At 40.4% G+C, this 14,549-nt stretch overlaps 1 protein-coding gene across 4 annotated transcripts in view; it reads left to right on the top strand.

The window, feature by feature from the left end:
- Nucleotides 1–14,549, top strand: part of lrp4 (low density lipoprotein receptor-related protein 4) — a 341,005-nt gene that overhangs the window by 218,900 nt on the left and 107,556 nt on the right. The window lies entirely within an intron of this gene.

Below are 14,549 nucleotides of genomic sequence, written 5' to 3'. Positions count from 1 at the left end.
GAATCAGGTGAGACGGGGGATGATGGGGAGGTGGGGGAAGAGGAGGGGGAGCAGTTTTGGGATATAGGCTGATGGTTGTTAAGTGAAAACAGATATGGCGGAAAAAATGGACAGGTGGAGGGGAGTGGGGAAGGCAGAGACAGAAGCTGGAAGGTGATAAGTGGAATCAGATAAGGAAGGGATGATAGGCAGATGGAACCAGATGGCAAAGGGGTTAGGAAAGCTGGGCCAAGGGAGAAGAAACTTGGATGGATTGATGTATGGGTGACGGACAGATGGAACAAGGTTGGGGAGTGTAACAAATCTAGTAATGGGGGTGGGGTAGAAACGGAAAAGGTAAACAAAAGGAAAGCGAACGTAGGTGGACCAGTAGGAGTGGGAAAGGGACAAAGGGGGCACGTGTTATCTGAAACTGGAAAATTCAATGTTTATACCATTGGGCTGTGGGCTACCCAAGCGGAATACGAGGTGCTGTCCTTCTCGTTTGTGTTTGGCCTCACCGAGGCAATGGAGAAGGTGGAAGACAGGTCAGTGAAGGAATGGGAGAGGGAGTTGAAAAGCTGTGCAACTGGGAGCTCAAGGTGGCCGTTGTGGACAGAGTGCAGATCACCTAGTCCACCTTTGGTTTCACCAATGTAAAGGAGGCCACATTGAGAGTACCGAATGCAATAGACAAGGTTGGAGGAAGTGCGCATGAATCTCTGCCTCACCTGGAAGGGCTGTTTAGGTCCCTGGATGGCGGTGAAGGAGGAAGTGTAGGAACAAGTGATGTACCTCCTACAGTTGCAGGAGAAAGTGCCAGGGACAGGGAGGGGTGGGTGGGGAGAGATGAGCAGATCAGGGAGTCATGGAGAGAGTGATCCCCGGGAGAAGTGAGAGGGGAAGATGTGTCTGGTGGTGGAATAGGCCGGTCCGGAAAACTATAACACATGCGATCGAGGGTGAGCTATCTACTTGTGGTTAACTATCATACTACTGCTTCATGAAATACACAGAGCAAGTTATTAATTCTTTCTCCTTGCAACAGAAGGTCATGAAAAACAATCGCACTCCCCACCTTTGCCTCAGGCCTAAATGATTGCCAGGAATGATGTTTTCTTAATATTTGATGTGCATTGTTACTAGCGCAAGCAGAGTCATGCCAAGTAACAATTCATTCCTCCCAGAAGTACCTTCAAAACAAAATCAATAATAATTTAATAAAACATGCATGAGAATGTTGTCTCTCAGAGCTTTAATGAAAACCCCCAACTTCCACAGAATGTTGATGGCTGAGATAGGTGGACTCAATGAATCCTATGAGAATGCGTGGTCGAGATATCCAGCTGGATGAGATCCACTGAAAACAAAGCACGTCACCTCAACCTCTAGACATTTTCATTTTTAAATTGATGTGTTAGTTAATTCAAAACTAATTCATTAAGGGCTCAAACACAGGTCTAGAGAAGCAAACTGCTCCTGTAGAAGCTGGTGAACCCGTGATGCTTCTGCAGCTCTGCTGCTGACCCTTAGCCTCATTTTTTTCTCCTTTTCCCCTTCTTCCTGAGCAATGACTGACTGCTACTGATTCTCTCGAAACATGCTATTGCTGCTTTCATTGTTTAATGAGCAGCGCACGCATCTTTCCATGAATCTCCTCCAAGTATATTGTATATTGGTCATTACAGCTGCTTTCCTTCCTTACAGCTATCTTATAATTCTACCAAGTGACCACTCCATAGATTTGGCTTAATAAATGTCTTCTGTGGTGGTGTTTGCTATGCATCACTGTGTATCTAGGAATATTGCTACATTGCTGAACTAGGATTCAAAATGTAGACTGTTGATTTGAAGATACATGATCTCAACGTCATGCCTGGGAATCTTAAATTCACATCATTAAGTAATTCTAGAAATGGTAAATAAAGCAGGAATCTATTAGGGTGGCTATAAAACTACTGGATTATCATACAAGAACATCTGGTCCACTTATGTCCTCAGGGAAGGAAATTTGACAACCTTACCCAGACTGGCCTATATGTGATTCCAGACCAACAAATATTGGTTAGGTTTTAATAATTCTAGAGGAAGTGGATGCTCAACAGTCCTTTCTCTGATGCCAGCATAGCGTATTTGTACATCATGAGCTTTCTGGTAAAAGTCTTTCTTGTTGTTTCATCATATTATTTTTTGTTCACACATGGATCTTGGTAAGACCAAGGAAGCTCTGTTGCTGAGAGTGGACACATTGACTATAGGGGTAGCTCCTTCTGATGACCCCTTCCTTTAACATGTTTGAGGCACTATTTAACATGTTTGAGGCACTATTTAACATGTTTGAGGCACTATAATTTGCCAATGAACTAATATTGCTCAGATATGGATGATGTTTATTGATCTGATCTATGTTGGACTTCTGGTGACTCTCTCTGATGCCGCAATTCCGTCTTGTATGGTGAATTATATAGATTATAACAACAATATAGATGTATTCATATTAATGTATTTTCTTAGATCATTAAAAGAAACCATTTGACCACACTCCACCCGCCTCCCCCAAATCCAATCTCCTCCACCCACCACATTAGGGGTAATGTAGGGGTCACATTTGCAAGGTCCTGCCGAAAACTGTTGAAATCAATGCCTGTCTTCTGCCACCCCTCGCCACCTCCACCCCACCAATTTACAACCTTAACTCTAGGATCATCCTTATTTTCTTCCATGATTACCTTTAATCTTACTAAACTATGGTTGCAATTCTACAGTTTTGATAATTAATGTGATTAATCTTTTCTTCATAAATCTGGGAAGAAGGAGGGTGCAGGTTTCATAAAATCAAGTCATGCAGAAGGAAGCCATGAAGCTCAGTAGCAATTTGAATGAACTGTCAAATTAATTCCTGTGCTTTCCTCATTTTTTTTCCTTTTCATGTTTATTGAATTCGGCTTTGAATGCTATAATTGAAAATATTTCCATCATCCTTTCAGGGAGTATATCCACATGTTATTCTTAACTTAAATTTGTAACACCTTTTATTGCATTTCATTCCAACTGCCTTTGATGTGAAGATAACAGCTCCAGTTTCTATGGCCTGTCCACTTAACAAGACATTACTCCCGATACCATTCCAGCATATCACCTCTGCTTGCTTTCTCTGGGCCTGCAAAGTATGTGGCTTATGTTATATTGAACATGTTTCCTTTTAAAGTTGTACATGTGACAACTGCTTGTTGAATGTTGCTGAAAATGTTTCAGTGAAGAGGATGTCAGAGACACTCTGTATGCCTCAAGGGAGAATTGCCTGCCTCTGTGCTGGTAGGCACACTGTTGAGAAATGCTGGTTTTGCTTGCTGAAAGTACTTTTCTAAGTGCCCTTATATATTAGATCAAATAACCAGTTATCTTTGAGAGTGAATGAGAGAACATACTGAGCCTGCTCATCCTTTCTAAAGTGCAGTGCCCAGAAATGGCATGGCTGGGGCCATGCCAGTGTTTTATAAAGGTTTAGCATAACTTCCTTGCTTTTGCTTCCTGTATTTCTATATATAAAGTCTCGACTCAGTTATGCCATATTAATAGCCTTCTCACTTTCTCTTGCCACCTTCAAAACACTTGTACATTCCCACATCATATTGTTCCTACAGCCCCATTAAATTTCACATATTGTCAAAGTGTAAATATATTTTACGAGAGGAGAATAAAAGTAATTTTGCATTCTCACTCAATTATTTCAAAAAGAAAATTTATGTATTTAAATTCTCAGTTGTCCTAGCTATAAATCAAACTGTTTCCTTGTCCCTTGTGAAGAGCAGAGGAAGTGAAAAATGTTGGAATTGCCTATTAAATATTGGTGCTTGGAATTTTGCTCAAAATAAATTCATTATTAATTGTAGATAAAGACTTTGTACTATCACGGAGACAATAGTTTTTCGAACATATGCATTACACTGTTAGATTACCAAACCCAGTTCTTTGTTTGGTAATTGAACTGCTCGTTAGCCACTCGAGAGGTGTGAAGCATTATTGCTCCAATGGAGTGACCATTTATCTGCCAATAGTACTTACAGATTTGCACAAAAGCTGTTCAAAGTAAAATTGGTAGCACCTGTCATTTTGAAGGAATGGATATTCAATCAGAGACAGTACAATTGATCCCTGCAAGCACTCTGGCAGAACGTAGTCCTCAAGTCTCTACAGCTACAGAATGATTTGTTTCATGTACAGACAGCATTAGGTCATTCAGCCCTTCAAGCTTGTCCCACCTTTGTATTAGACTATGACGAGCCAATTCCCCATCTCCTGACATCCAAATTGATTTCACTTAGGCCTTCATGGTTTATTGTTCAGATTGGATGAAAGCACTGAAGCTAGAATTGAGTCATGGAGTTGTACTACCCCATTGTTTCACTCAAAACTTCATTTTCTAATACTTAATCCACTTAACTCACACGGAGAAAGGCAATGGTGCTTGTATTGTTTCAGCACATTGTGTTAGAAGTTCACATTTTCAATTTCTCATAAGATAAACCATCTTTTATGGTAATCTTGAAGAACATAAAACAATGATGGCAGTTCAGAAAATCTTAACATTTTTAAGGACATTCTTAGATGTCAAAAATGCTACAGAAATGCAGGGCATTTTATTGATGAAATAGAGCGGGGATCAAATGTGTAGAGCGGAGGCTATTCTGACAGTTCCTCCCATTCCATCTATCATCAAGATGGGCAAGTCCAATGAGCTCATGGGATCTCCTCAAGCTGTAAGTTCCCCTCCAAATTGCACAAAATCTTGACCTGAAAATGTATCCCCATTCCTTCATTGTTGCCGGGTCTAAATTGTAGAGGTCTCCACACAGCAACATTGTGAGAGCACCTTCAGCAGAAGGACCATTCCTTTCATAAGATTAATTAGTAATCGGTAGTAAATGCTGGTCTTGTCAGCAATACACATATGATCAAAAAAAATGAACAGATGAAAGAAAATGCAAATCCTGTGGGCATCCTCAGATTAATGGCATTGATGACAGTCCCTTGGGAACAGGTTGTCTGCCATTCGATCAAGAACAAGAGACCTTATGGCTCAGGAAGCCTCGGAGAAACAAAAATGAAAAACATATTTAAAATAGTGATTTTTTTTTAAAATTGAGCATATGGCTAGAAAGAAACTTGTTACTTGTTCCATAAGAATAGATCTGGCTGAAGCTAAACTGATGAATCTCACCATCATTTTCTCCAGCTACACAGTATGTTTGCCCACTTCACATCTAGGAAAGATTAAAGAAGACTGGGATAAGTATAATTAAAATGACAATCAATAAAGATTAGTTAATAAATGTTTGGAAGAGATAAGCAGTTAATGATCCATTCATGCAAAACACAAAGTCTCGTTCATACTTTTCTACTTTTGGTCAGAGTCCAAATGATTTCAGTTAAACATTATCATGGTATTTATTGTTTCTAAATCAATATAGGGACATGCACTAATACAGATACTGTCTTCCATAGTTGATTGTGCAATATTAGTGGTGTCTTGGTTTACAGGAGAGTGGAATTTTCGTGCTATACGTTTTCTGTATGCTGCACAATCCAAATTCAATGAAAATGAAATGGACTTCATGCTAGTTGTACGAAGTCTGATTTTCATTCCACAAAAGGAGTTACCCAGAACGTGTGATTGGCATCCAAGTGGAAACAGGAAGTCAGGAGCAGGAGTCGGCCACTCAGCCCCTCAAGCCTGCCCCACCATTCAATATGACCATGATCTACCCCAGATCTCATCTCCTCATTGTATCTACTTTAGATACCCCAATAATTTAGCCTCCCTAACTCTCCAAGGTAGAGGATTCCAGATATTCAACACTCTCTGCGAGAAAATGTTCCTATTCATCTTGATTTTAAATATCTGCTTTCTAATCTTGTAATGATGTCTCCTCATTTCAGGATTCTCTCACTAGTGGAAACGTGCTGACATCCAGTCTGTCATGCCCCCTCAGGATCTGATGTGCTTCAATAAGATCATCCCTCATTCTTCTAAACTCTAAAGGAATGTAGATCTAATTTTTTTAGCCACCCATAATAGTGTGCGACTCAAGTCTGGAAGCTGCTTCAATGATTTCCAGTCATGCAGAGACGCTGGCCATTGTGCAGAAGCACACTTTCACCTTAAAAGGGGTCCTGGCCAAATGAGTAGATGCTGCATCTGGGAACCTGATTCAGCCTGGCTCACCTCTGGGGGTGGTGCTTGCTTCTCCCCCAGGGCTCTCATCACCATTGCACTATTACCCTGTAAACCCCAACCTAAGCTTTTCTCCCCCTTGCACAAAAACTTGCCAACCTAATCCGACTCATTGACTGCAATCCCCACTGTTTACACTGGACTGATGATCTACTCCTCCCATGACTGCTGATAACCTCCCACCTCCTGGCTAGAGATCACAGCATAACATTTCACCACCCCCCCCCCCCCCCCCCCCCCCCCACCTTCTGAGCACATCTCAACTGCCAATTCTACCACTGCTCCGATTACTGAAGCCCAAAAGTCAACCCTTGCCCTGACCCCTCCACTAATGAATCAACCCAAAACCATCTATATTCTCAGGTCCATTCTTCCCTCTGTCCATCTTTGCCCTGCCCCTGGCACTGAACCTAGCCAACTTCTTTTGTGTGCTCCACAGAGGTTGGTTTTATGGCTCTTGGGTCTTGTGTGCCACTGAACAACCGATCAATGTGTCCTCAAACAAGATATTTGTATCTGTCATATCAGGTCATGTGCATTTTGGGCATTGATCAGTTTCTCAGCAGAATAATCATTGCTTGAAAGTGAGCCAGGTTACAGTTTCCAGCCAAAACTTGTGAGCCTCAATTCAGTAGTGCTTTCTGTAACTTCTTATTTCTGCTGCACCCTCTTTATTGTCCATTCTGTCCAGTTGTGAAAACACAGTGAAGTTCTACATCAATCTTTTTTTTTCTTTAGAGGCAAGCTTTTTAAAAAAAAACAAATTGAGGTGGAAGAACGGGTCCCTTTGGAAATCTATCAGACCAAATTGCATTGAGAATGGCCAGAATTCAGTCAGAAACCAGTTCTGACTTTCAGTGCATGCGGAACTCCCATACTTGCTGACAGATTTCAGCAAGTGAATCTGCTCATGCACTCCACTGCTGGAACCTACATGGAGTCCAACAGCTAGAGCAAAACTTGTTGAGATTCCTTAACACTTTCTCCATGGGGAAATCTCCATGTAGACGTGACACTAACTTAGACCTAATAAGATTTTCTGTAATGTTTTTAACTATTTTGTTGTATTAAGATGATCTGATTTTGTTTTGCTTTTCTCAGTTTTTATTGTTTATTGTGTTCTTGACAGTTTTTATTTAATTCTCAATACTCTTTACATGCTTCTGGCTGATGAGGAGTTTGGCTTTATCATCAAAAATATTTCTCAGTTCTATGGGCAAGTCTTTTTCTGGACTGTTTAGGTTAGGTAAAGGCCTTGAAGCCACAATAGCATTTCCAATCTGGTCTAAGATACTCTGACCACAAGTTTAGCCTTATGAATCTGAACCAGGTAGAGTAATAGAGAGAGATGCATTCATGGAAACGGACCCTTCAGCCCACTGATTCTGCACCACCTTCTCATATTCATTTATACTGATCTCATTTATTCTCCCCACATTCCCATCAACTCTCCCCAGATTCTACCACTCACCTCCACACTCAGGTCAATTTACAGTGGCCAATTAACCTACCAACCGGCATGTCTTTCGGATGTGGGAAGAAACTAGAGCACATGTAGAAAACTAATGTGCTCACTGTGAAATCGTGTAAATGCCACGCAAACAGCACGTGAGGGCATTATTGAACCCGAGTCTCTAGTGCTGTGAAATAAGTGGCTCTCCTCTGTGCCATCCTTAAGTGCTGGAGAATAGAGATCTAAACAGTGACTGTAGGCAGGGGTCCCCATTTGGCAAAATCTAAGCCATTGTTTGTGAAGCGAGCGTAAGGAGATGACTTAACCCCATCCCACTCCCTCAACCACCATCAACAATGGGGCACTCATTGTACAAGCTCAACACAAGTGCACTTGGCCTTGGATTGATTTCCTTTTGCAGTGTGTGTGAACTAAGTACACATTGTGATGTAGAACAAATGTCCAATCATGTTACCTCAGGCAGAAGCAACCCACACAGGAATAAAGGAATAAGACAATTTTGACCCATACTAATGTGGATACAGAACTGCCTTTTATATCAACCCCACTATACCTAGAAAGAAACTTATCAAAAGCTCCTTGAAAGAGTCCTTTCTTTTTACTTTAGTTATTGCTTGTTTGGAGGTAGAAAAATCTTCCTTTTAAACGTTCAATGTTTTTATGCAGATTTCATTCCCTCTTAAATATAAAATAGAAGTAATATTTACGTATATTTCCTGCAAAGCAATTATGAATTGTATGAAGAAATTTGTTGAAATGAGGCCTGATTTCACCATTCCCCTCTCCCAACACATTAGCTATTTTTGTTATAACCACAAAGTACTGTAGGCCTTGTAATTTGTGTTGTATATTTGCATCTTTGCATTATGCAGAAATGATAATGGTTGAGATTTATATGTAAATTGCTGTGCATTCTAACAAAAGCATGACTATAACATGATCTAATAGGGGATTGGTATTTTATGAATAATTCTGTACCATTGATCATTCACTGTAAAATAGGCTATTCATCAGCATTGGCACAAATTTTGTTTTTATATTAAACTATAATTTTCATTGTATCTCATGTTTTTAATTGATATGTTTTCCATTTTGGCTGGGAAGAATTATCTCCAGCTGAATACAGGACATGATTTCAGGTAATGTCATTTTAAATTGGATGAATGTCTAACTGTGAATGGTTAGTGTTTCTAATTACTTTCCTAGATCTCAAAACTTGTCAGCAAAGGATCATTGCCAAATCATGTCAAAGACACAAGTTATTTTCAACATTTAGCAGTATTTCACTTTGATCCTGAATGCACATAATTTAAGGATGCTTTGCTCAGTGTTATTATTGGCACCATTTAAATTGATGTAGCATGATTCCATCAGTGAAATTTGCTTTTTATTTTTTCCAGTTTCTCTTGATTACTAAATGCTGTTGCAGGACTATACTTCATAGAATACTGCACACATTACATAACTTAGTTCCCAGTGACAAAATAACTGAGGCAAAACAAAGAAATATCCTAATTGTTCAATTAACACTGAAACAAATATTCTAATTGTTCAACTGAAGCAACATAACCATTCATTTGTTTAGACTATGAACCTTTATTGAACCAATTTTTGCATATGTCTACTTGGCAAATAATCCTCTGACACAAAAATTGTATTTAGCGCACACAATTTATAAAAATGGTCATAGTATAGATCTTTTGAAACAAGGCTTGCAATTTCTAGTTTGAAAGCATGTCTTTTTTTCTGATGGTCCTGATGCAAAGTTTCAATCCGAATTGTTGACAATTCCTTCTTCCACATAGATGCTGCTTGACCTACTGAGTTCCTCCAGCAAATTAATGCATTGTTACTCCAGATTCCAACATCTGCAGACTCTTGAGTCTCTACCTATTTTTAAACCTTACAAGGAAAACAAAGCATGAATATATGTGCTTACCTATATGTGTTCTTTGTGATTTTTTTACTCCTTGGTGACTTTTGGTCTGGATCACTCGAGGCTCAGAATTCCTCTCTCTGATCACAGGTCAAGTCCACTACTGACATCTCATCATCAGCATTCAAACATCTCCCTTCTGACTACTCTGCTCCCAAACTTTACCACAGCCTTGACTGAAGCATAGACCAAAGTGATGAAATCCAGAGTTGAAGTGAGAGTGACTGCCTTTGACATCACAGCAGCATTTGACTGAGTGTGGCATCAAAGTGCTCTGGTTAAAAAAACTGTACACAAGACACAAAATTGAAAATCTTATTCCATTCTTTCTTTAGTGTAGTCCTGCAATCCCCAATTAAATGAATGTGTTCTCAGAACCTGTGCCAGGTCCAGTGGTTGTTGGAAAGTTTCTGCTGCTCCACTCTGAGTGCAGAAGGAAAGTCTGTGACCAGTAAGTTCAGTGCTTCTGTATTCTAGCAGGAGTCTGAAATTCACTGACAATTAATGCTGAGAAATGTCAGCAGTTGTGTAAGGAACTCCCAACAAAACTCAGTCAAAGGCAGGCTATATGAATAACACCAGACAGTTTAGTTCACAAAGATATCTTTATTAGGCACATGTACATCGAAACGCAAAGTGAAATACATCTTTTGCGTAGAGTGTTCTGGGGGCAGCCCGCAAGTGTCGCCACGCTTCCGGCGCCAACATAGCACGCCCACAACTTCCTAACCCGTATGTCTTTGGAATGTGGGAGGAAACCCACGCAGACACTGGGAGACTTCTTACTATGATAATTAATTCTGCTGTGCTTGATTTAGATGGATAAAGAGAGAGGGAGTCTGTTCTTATGAGCTGAAGCTTCCTGGACCGGGGCAAAGATTTAAAGTTTTGATCAAAAGATGCAAGGGGGATGAGAGGATCAGCTTTTTTACTCAGAGCACGTTTAGGATCTGGAATTCACCACCTGGAGGGTCAGTGGAAATGGAATCAATCAGTACCTTCAAAAGGGAATTGGATGGGTACTGCAGAGAGAAAATAATTTTCAGGTCTGTGGGAAACGAGTTGGGGAATAGGACTGACAGGATAATAGCGTGTGTCGACTCGAGACCAAATGGTGGCTTTCCTCTGTAACAATGCTATGGTATGTGTAAAGATGATGATAACTCTGCCTTTTTTAAAAAACTTTTGAATTTCATTCTTTCAAAATTAAACTCCATCTCAATAGATTTTAACTAGTACTTTGGACCTTCTCCACCCATTTACTAAGAATTTACTCGAGGAAGGAAAACTTAAGCTGTCCTACAATAAAGCAGTAAGAAAAAATTAGGTGTTCTATGAGGAGGAAATTCATAAATAATTTATGGCCTGTTGTGTAAAAGAGAGTGGGGCATCAGAAGGCATTATGTTAAGTGCATCTACACACTGATGTGCAGAGGGAGAAGTAATACCCCAGCTGCACTCTGTAGTGTAAATAAGTCTGATTTCTTCTTGCTATGGCATTGCAAAAATGTCAGGAGGGAGGAAATGGTTTTAGCAATAGAGTCAGTTGGTCCTGTGCAAATGATGCCACAGGGGGTTTAGATAAAAGTAGATCCTAGCACACTTGGGAGAAACTGGTTTCCCAGTCCAAGAATGACTGCAGGACAGCACAGCTTTTGCTCTTTTCTAAGTGATTTCAAGTCAGAAATAAAGATAAAAATACAGGATGAATATTGCAGTGCTGTGCAACATATAACATGCATACCCCTGGCTGAAGAAAATATGTATTTTCTATATTTGCTTTGAGCTATGCAGTAATCAGTCTCTCAAGCCCAACAACATCGAAGTCAAAATGTGAAATGAGGATGGGTGTATAGAGATAATTGGAGCAGAGCATATGGATTAAAATTCATTCCTTATTCTGACATGTATTCTGTCCTTGTGTTTATAAGCTTTTATGCTTCTATTGATAGTAGAAATGGTGTTAATAAATGTTTCATTCCATACTCCCACATCAATAGGGGGAAGATGTAATTAAAGCAATGATATATTTACATTGTTCACATGAATATGAAATTTATTATGAAAAAGATTAATAGAAGTTTTAGATGGATGTGAAATGTCTAAGAGATACTGGACAAGCTCTTGCATATGGTAAGTTAAAACTGTTCAAATGACATGAAGATAAAGGCACGAGAAATAATTGGACACGAGCATCAAGCTGTAAATTACACACTCAACACTCAAACCTCAATTTTACACATGACTATTAAAAATTCCTATGCCGCATTTCTAATGGAAGCTACATGGTAAAATTATGGTGGAGTATTTGCACCCTCCCACCAGCATTGACGTTGCAGTGCCTCCACTGTTGGAAGGCAACAATTACGGTTTGGTAAGTTGCTGTTGTTCACATTGCCTTGTGATTTTATAATGACAGATATTGAGAGGTACACAACAGACTAAGATTGTTAATATCTCTATCAGACCATCCCTGACATTGTTCACTGGATGTCCAAAGATTTGTTACTGAGGAACAATTGATTCGTTCTTCTCAGGCAGTACCTTGGGATCAAGGATAATTTGCTTTCGCTCAGTTATGTGGGTTCTGAAGAGGCTATTGAGGCCAACATGGGAACCTCAGACCCTTTCACAGATGGGTCAAGGGGTATCTGACAGGACAGGCAGGACATAGATTATGAGATGATGTGCTCCTTCAGCTGCTTGTGTCAGGCCTTTTTGTACACCCAAAGCATTGGCTCAGCATTCTCAAAAAACCATCTCAAAAGCTTTAATTGTGCTTTTAGGATAAGAAGATTAAATGCATATTAAGGGATAACATTTAAAAATATAATTAAATTATTCACAATTTTCACCAGATAACATACAGAGTTGTGTTGATCAATTCCTTAAGCACCAGCAAAGCATCTGGTGCCCTGTCCATCAGATCCAACTGAATGTAATTAGAGCCTCAGTGCTAGAACGAGGAAAGGGCACTGATGTTGGTTTGCTTATATCTCTGGTGAAGTTGTAGGATTTTGCAGAGACAGCTTTGTTGGTATCTATCCTGTGCATGCTGTAGATTGTCCAGATCTCAGAAGTGGGCAGCTGAATACTGGGAAAATACTCCACAATCCCTACCCACCACCCACCCCCCCCACCCCCAAAAGATGTAGTCAAAACCTTTAGTGTGGTCGAAAAAAGCAACTGTAGTAGTTGATGCTGTTCGTTGCATTTTTCTTGGGGATGTCTGCAGATGAAGGGTCATGTTTACTGTGCCCCTGGACAGAATCCGCTTGGAGGACGTGTTTGAGAAGGACCCCAGTGATGGCTTTCCTTATGGTAGACAGAAGGGAGATCCCTTTGCAGTTACTTCAGTCGGACTTCTCTCCTTTCTTGAAGATTTACTCAATCCTTGGCACATTGCATAGTATCATATAAGAGATTGTATCAAGGACATTGATTTACAGTGACCACGGAAGTCAAATTCCTACATTACTGGTGCTTGAAGAATTGATTAACACAACTCTGTATGTTAACTGGTGAAAATTGTGAATAATTGTTTTTAAATGTTATATCTTAATGTATATTTAGCTTTCTTATCCTAAAAGTACAATTAAAGCTAAAAATAGAAAGCAAAGTGGTTAGTACGATGCATCAGCTTGAGGTGAGCTTTCCTTTCTGTAAATTACCTCAACCCTTGTTCCTATTGTAGTTTCCCTTCTTGTGCACATACTGCCCAAAACTCATTGCATCAAGCTGTCTGGTTATGTTTCTGACCCAGCACAGAACTGAAACCACTGTGATCAAAGTCACTAATGAACACCTATGAGGTAAACTATCCTTCCACAAACTCCTCAGCCTGTCTGGAGCTTTTCAAGTCATTGACCACACCATTCTTCTCCTGTTAATCTGAGGAGGACCCCCATTCTTCTTTTCTCTCAATATACAGCCAGAAAATTGCCAGTAATGACTTCTGTTCCTACACCTGCCCCTTTGCCATAGCTTCCTTCGGTGGTCTTTCCTAGTTTACCTCCTATTTCCTACTTACCTTCTGTAATCTCATTCAAGAAGCCAGAGATAGTTTCCATGACCACCCACCTTTACTTCACCTCCCCCTGCCCCCCTTCACTTGACCTCCACGCTGTTTCTAAGTGTCAGACGTCTTGTCCACCATGATAATTCCTTCCACCCAATGACCAGGAAAACTGAAGCCGTTATATTTTTTGTTGTTTGCTAGCTTCTGATTCCATCCCTCCTCTGAAGAGCAGTCTGTACCAGGTTAGTTGTGACCTGTGTAGTGGCATATTTGACTCTAAATTAACCTTCAGGCCACATGTGCATACTACCAACAATAATGCCAACATATACACCTCTACAATCATTGGCTTTGCTTTTGCCACCCTTCAGCAGCTACTGAAACCATCATCCGTGCCTTTGTTACTTCCAGGCTCAATTATTTCAATGCATGCTTAGCCAGCTTAGAACATAGAAAACCTACAGCACAATTCAGGCCCTTCGGCCCACAAAGCTGTGCCGAACATGTCCCTACCTTAGAAATTACTAGGCTTACCCATAGCCCTCTATTTTTCTCAGCTCCATGTACCTATCCAAAAGTCTCTTAAAAGACCCTATCGTATCCGCCTCCACCACCTTTGCCAGCAGCCCATTCCACGCACTCACTACTCTCTGAGTAAAAAACTTACCCCTGACATCTCCTCTATACCTACTCCCCAGAACCTTAAACCCATGTCCTCTTGTGGCAACCATTTTAGCCCTGGGAAAAAGCCTCTGACTATCCACATGATCAATGCCTCTCATCACCTTATACACCTCTATCAGGTCCCCCCTCATCCTCCCTCGCTCCAAGGAGAAAAGGCCAAGTTCCCTCAACCTGTTTTCATAAGGCATGCTCCCCAATCCTGGCAGCATCCTTGTAAATCTCC

The sequence above is a fragment of the Pristis pectinata genome, chromosome 14 (assembly GCF_009764475.1).
Source record: "Pristis pectinata isolate sPriPec2 chromosome 14, sPriPec2.1.pri, whole genome shotgun sequence".
Lineage (NCBI taxonomy): Eukaryota > Metazoa > Chordata > Chondrichthyes > Rhinopristiformes > Pristidae > Pristis > Pristis pectinata.
This window is presented reverse-complemented; position numbering and strand designations above follow the sequence as displayed.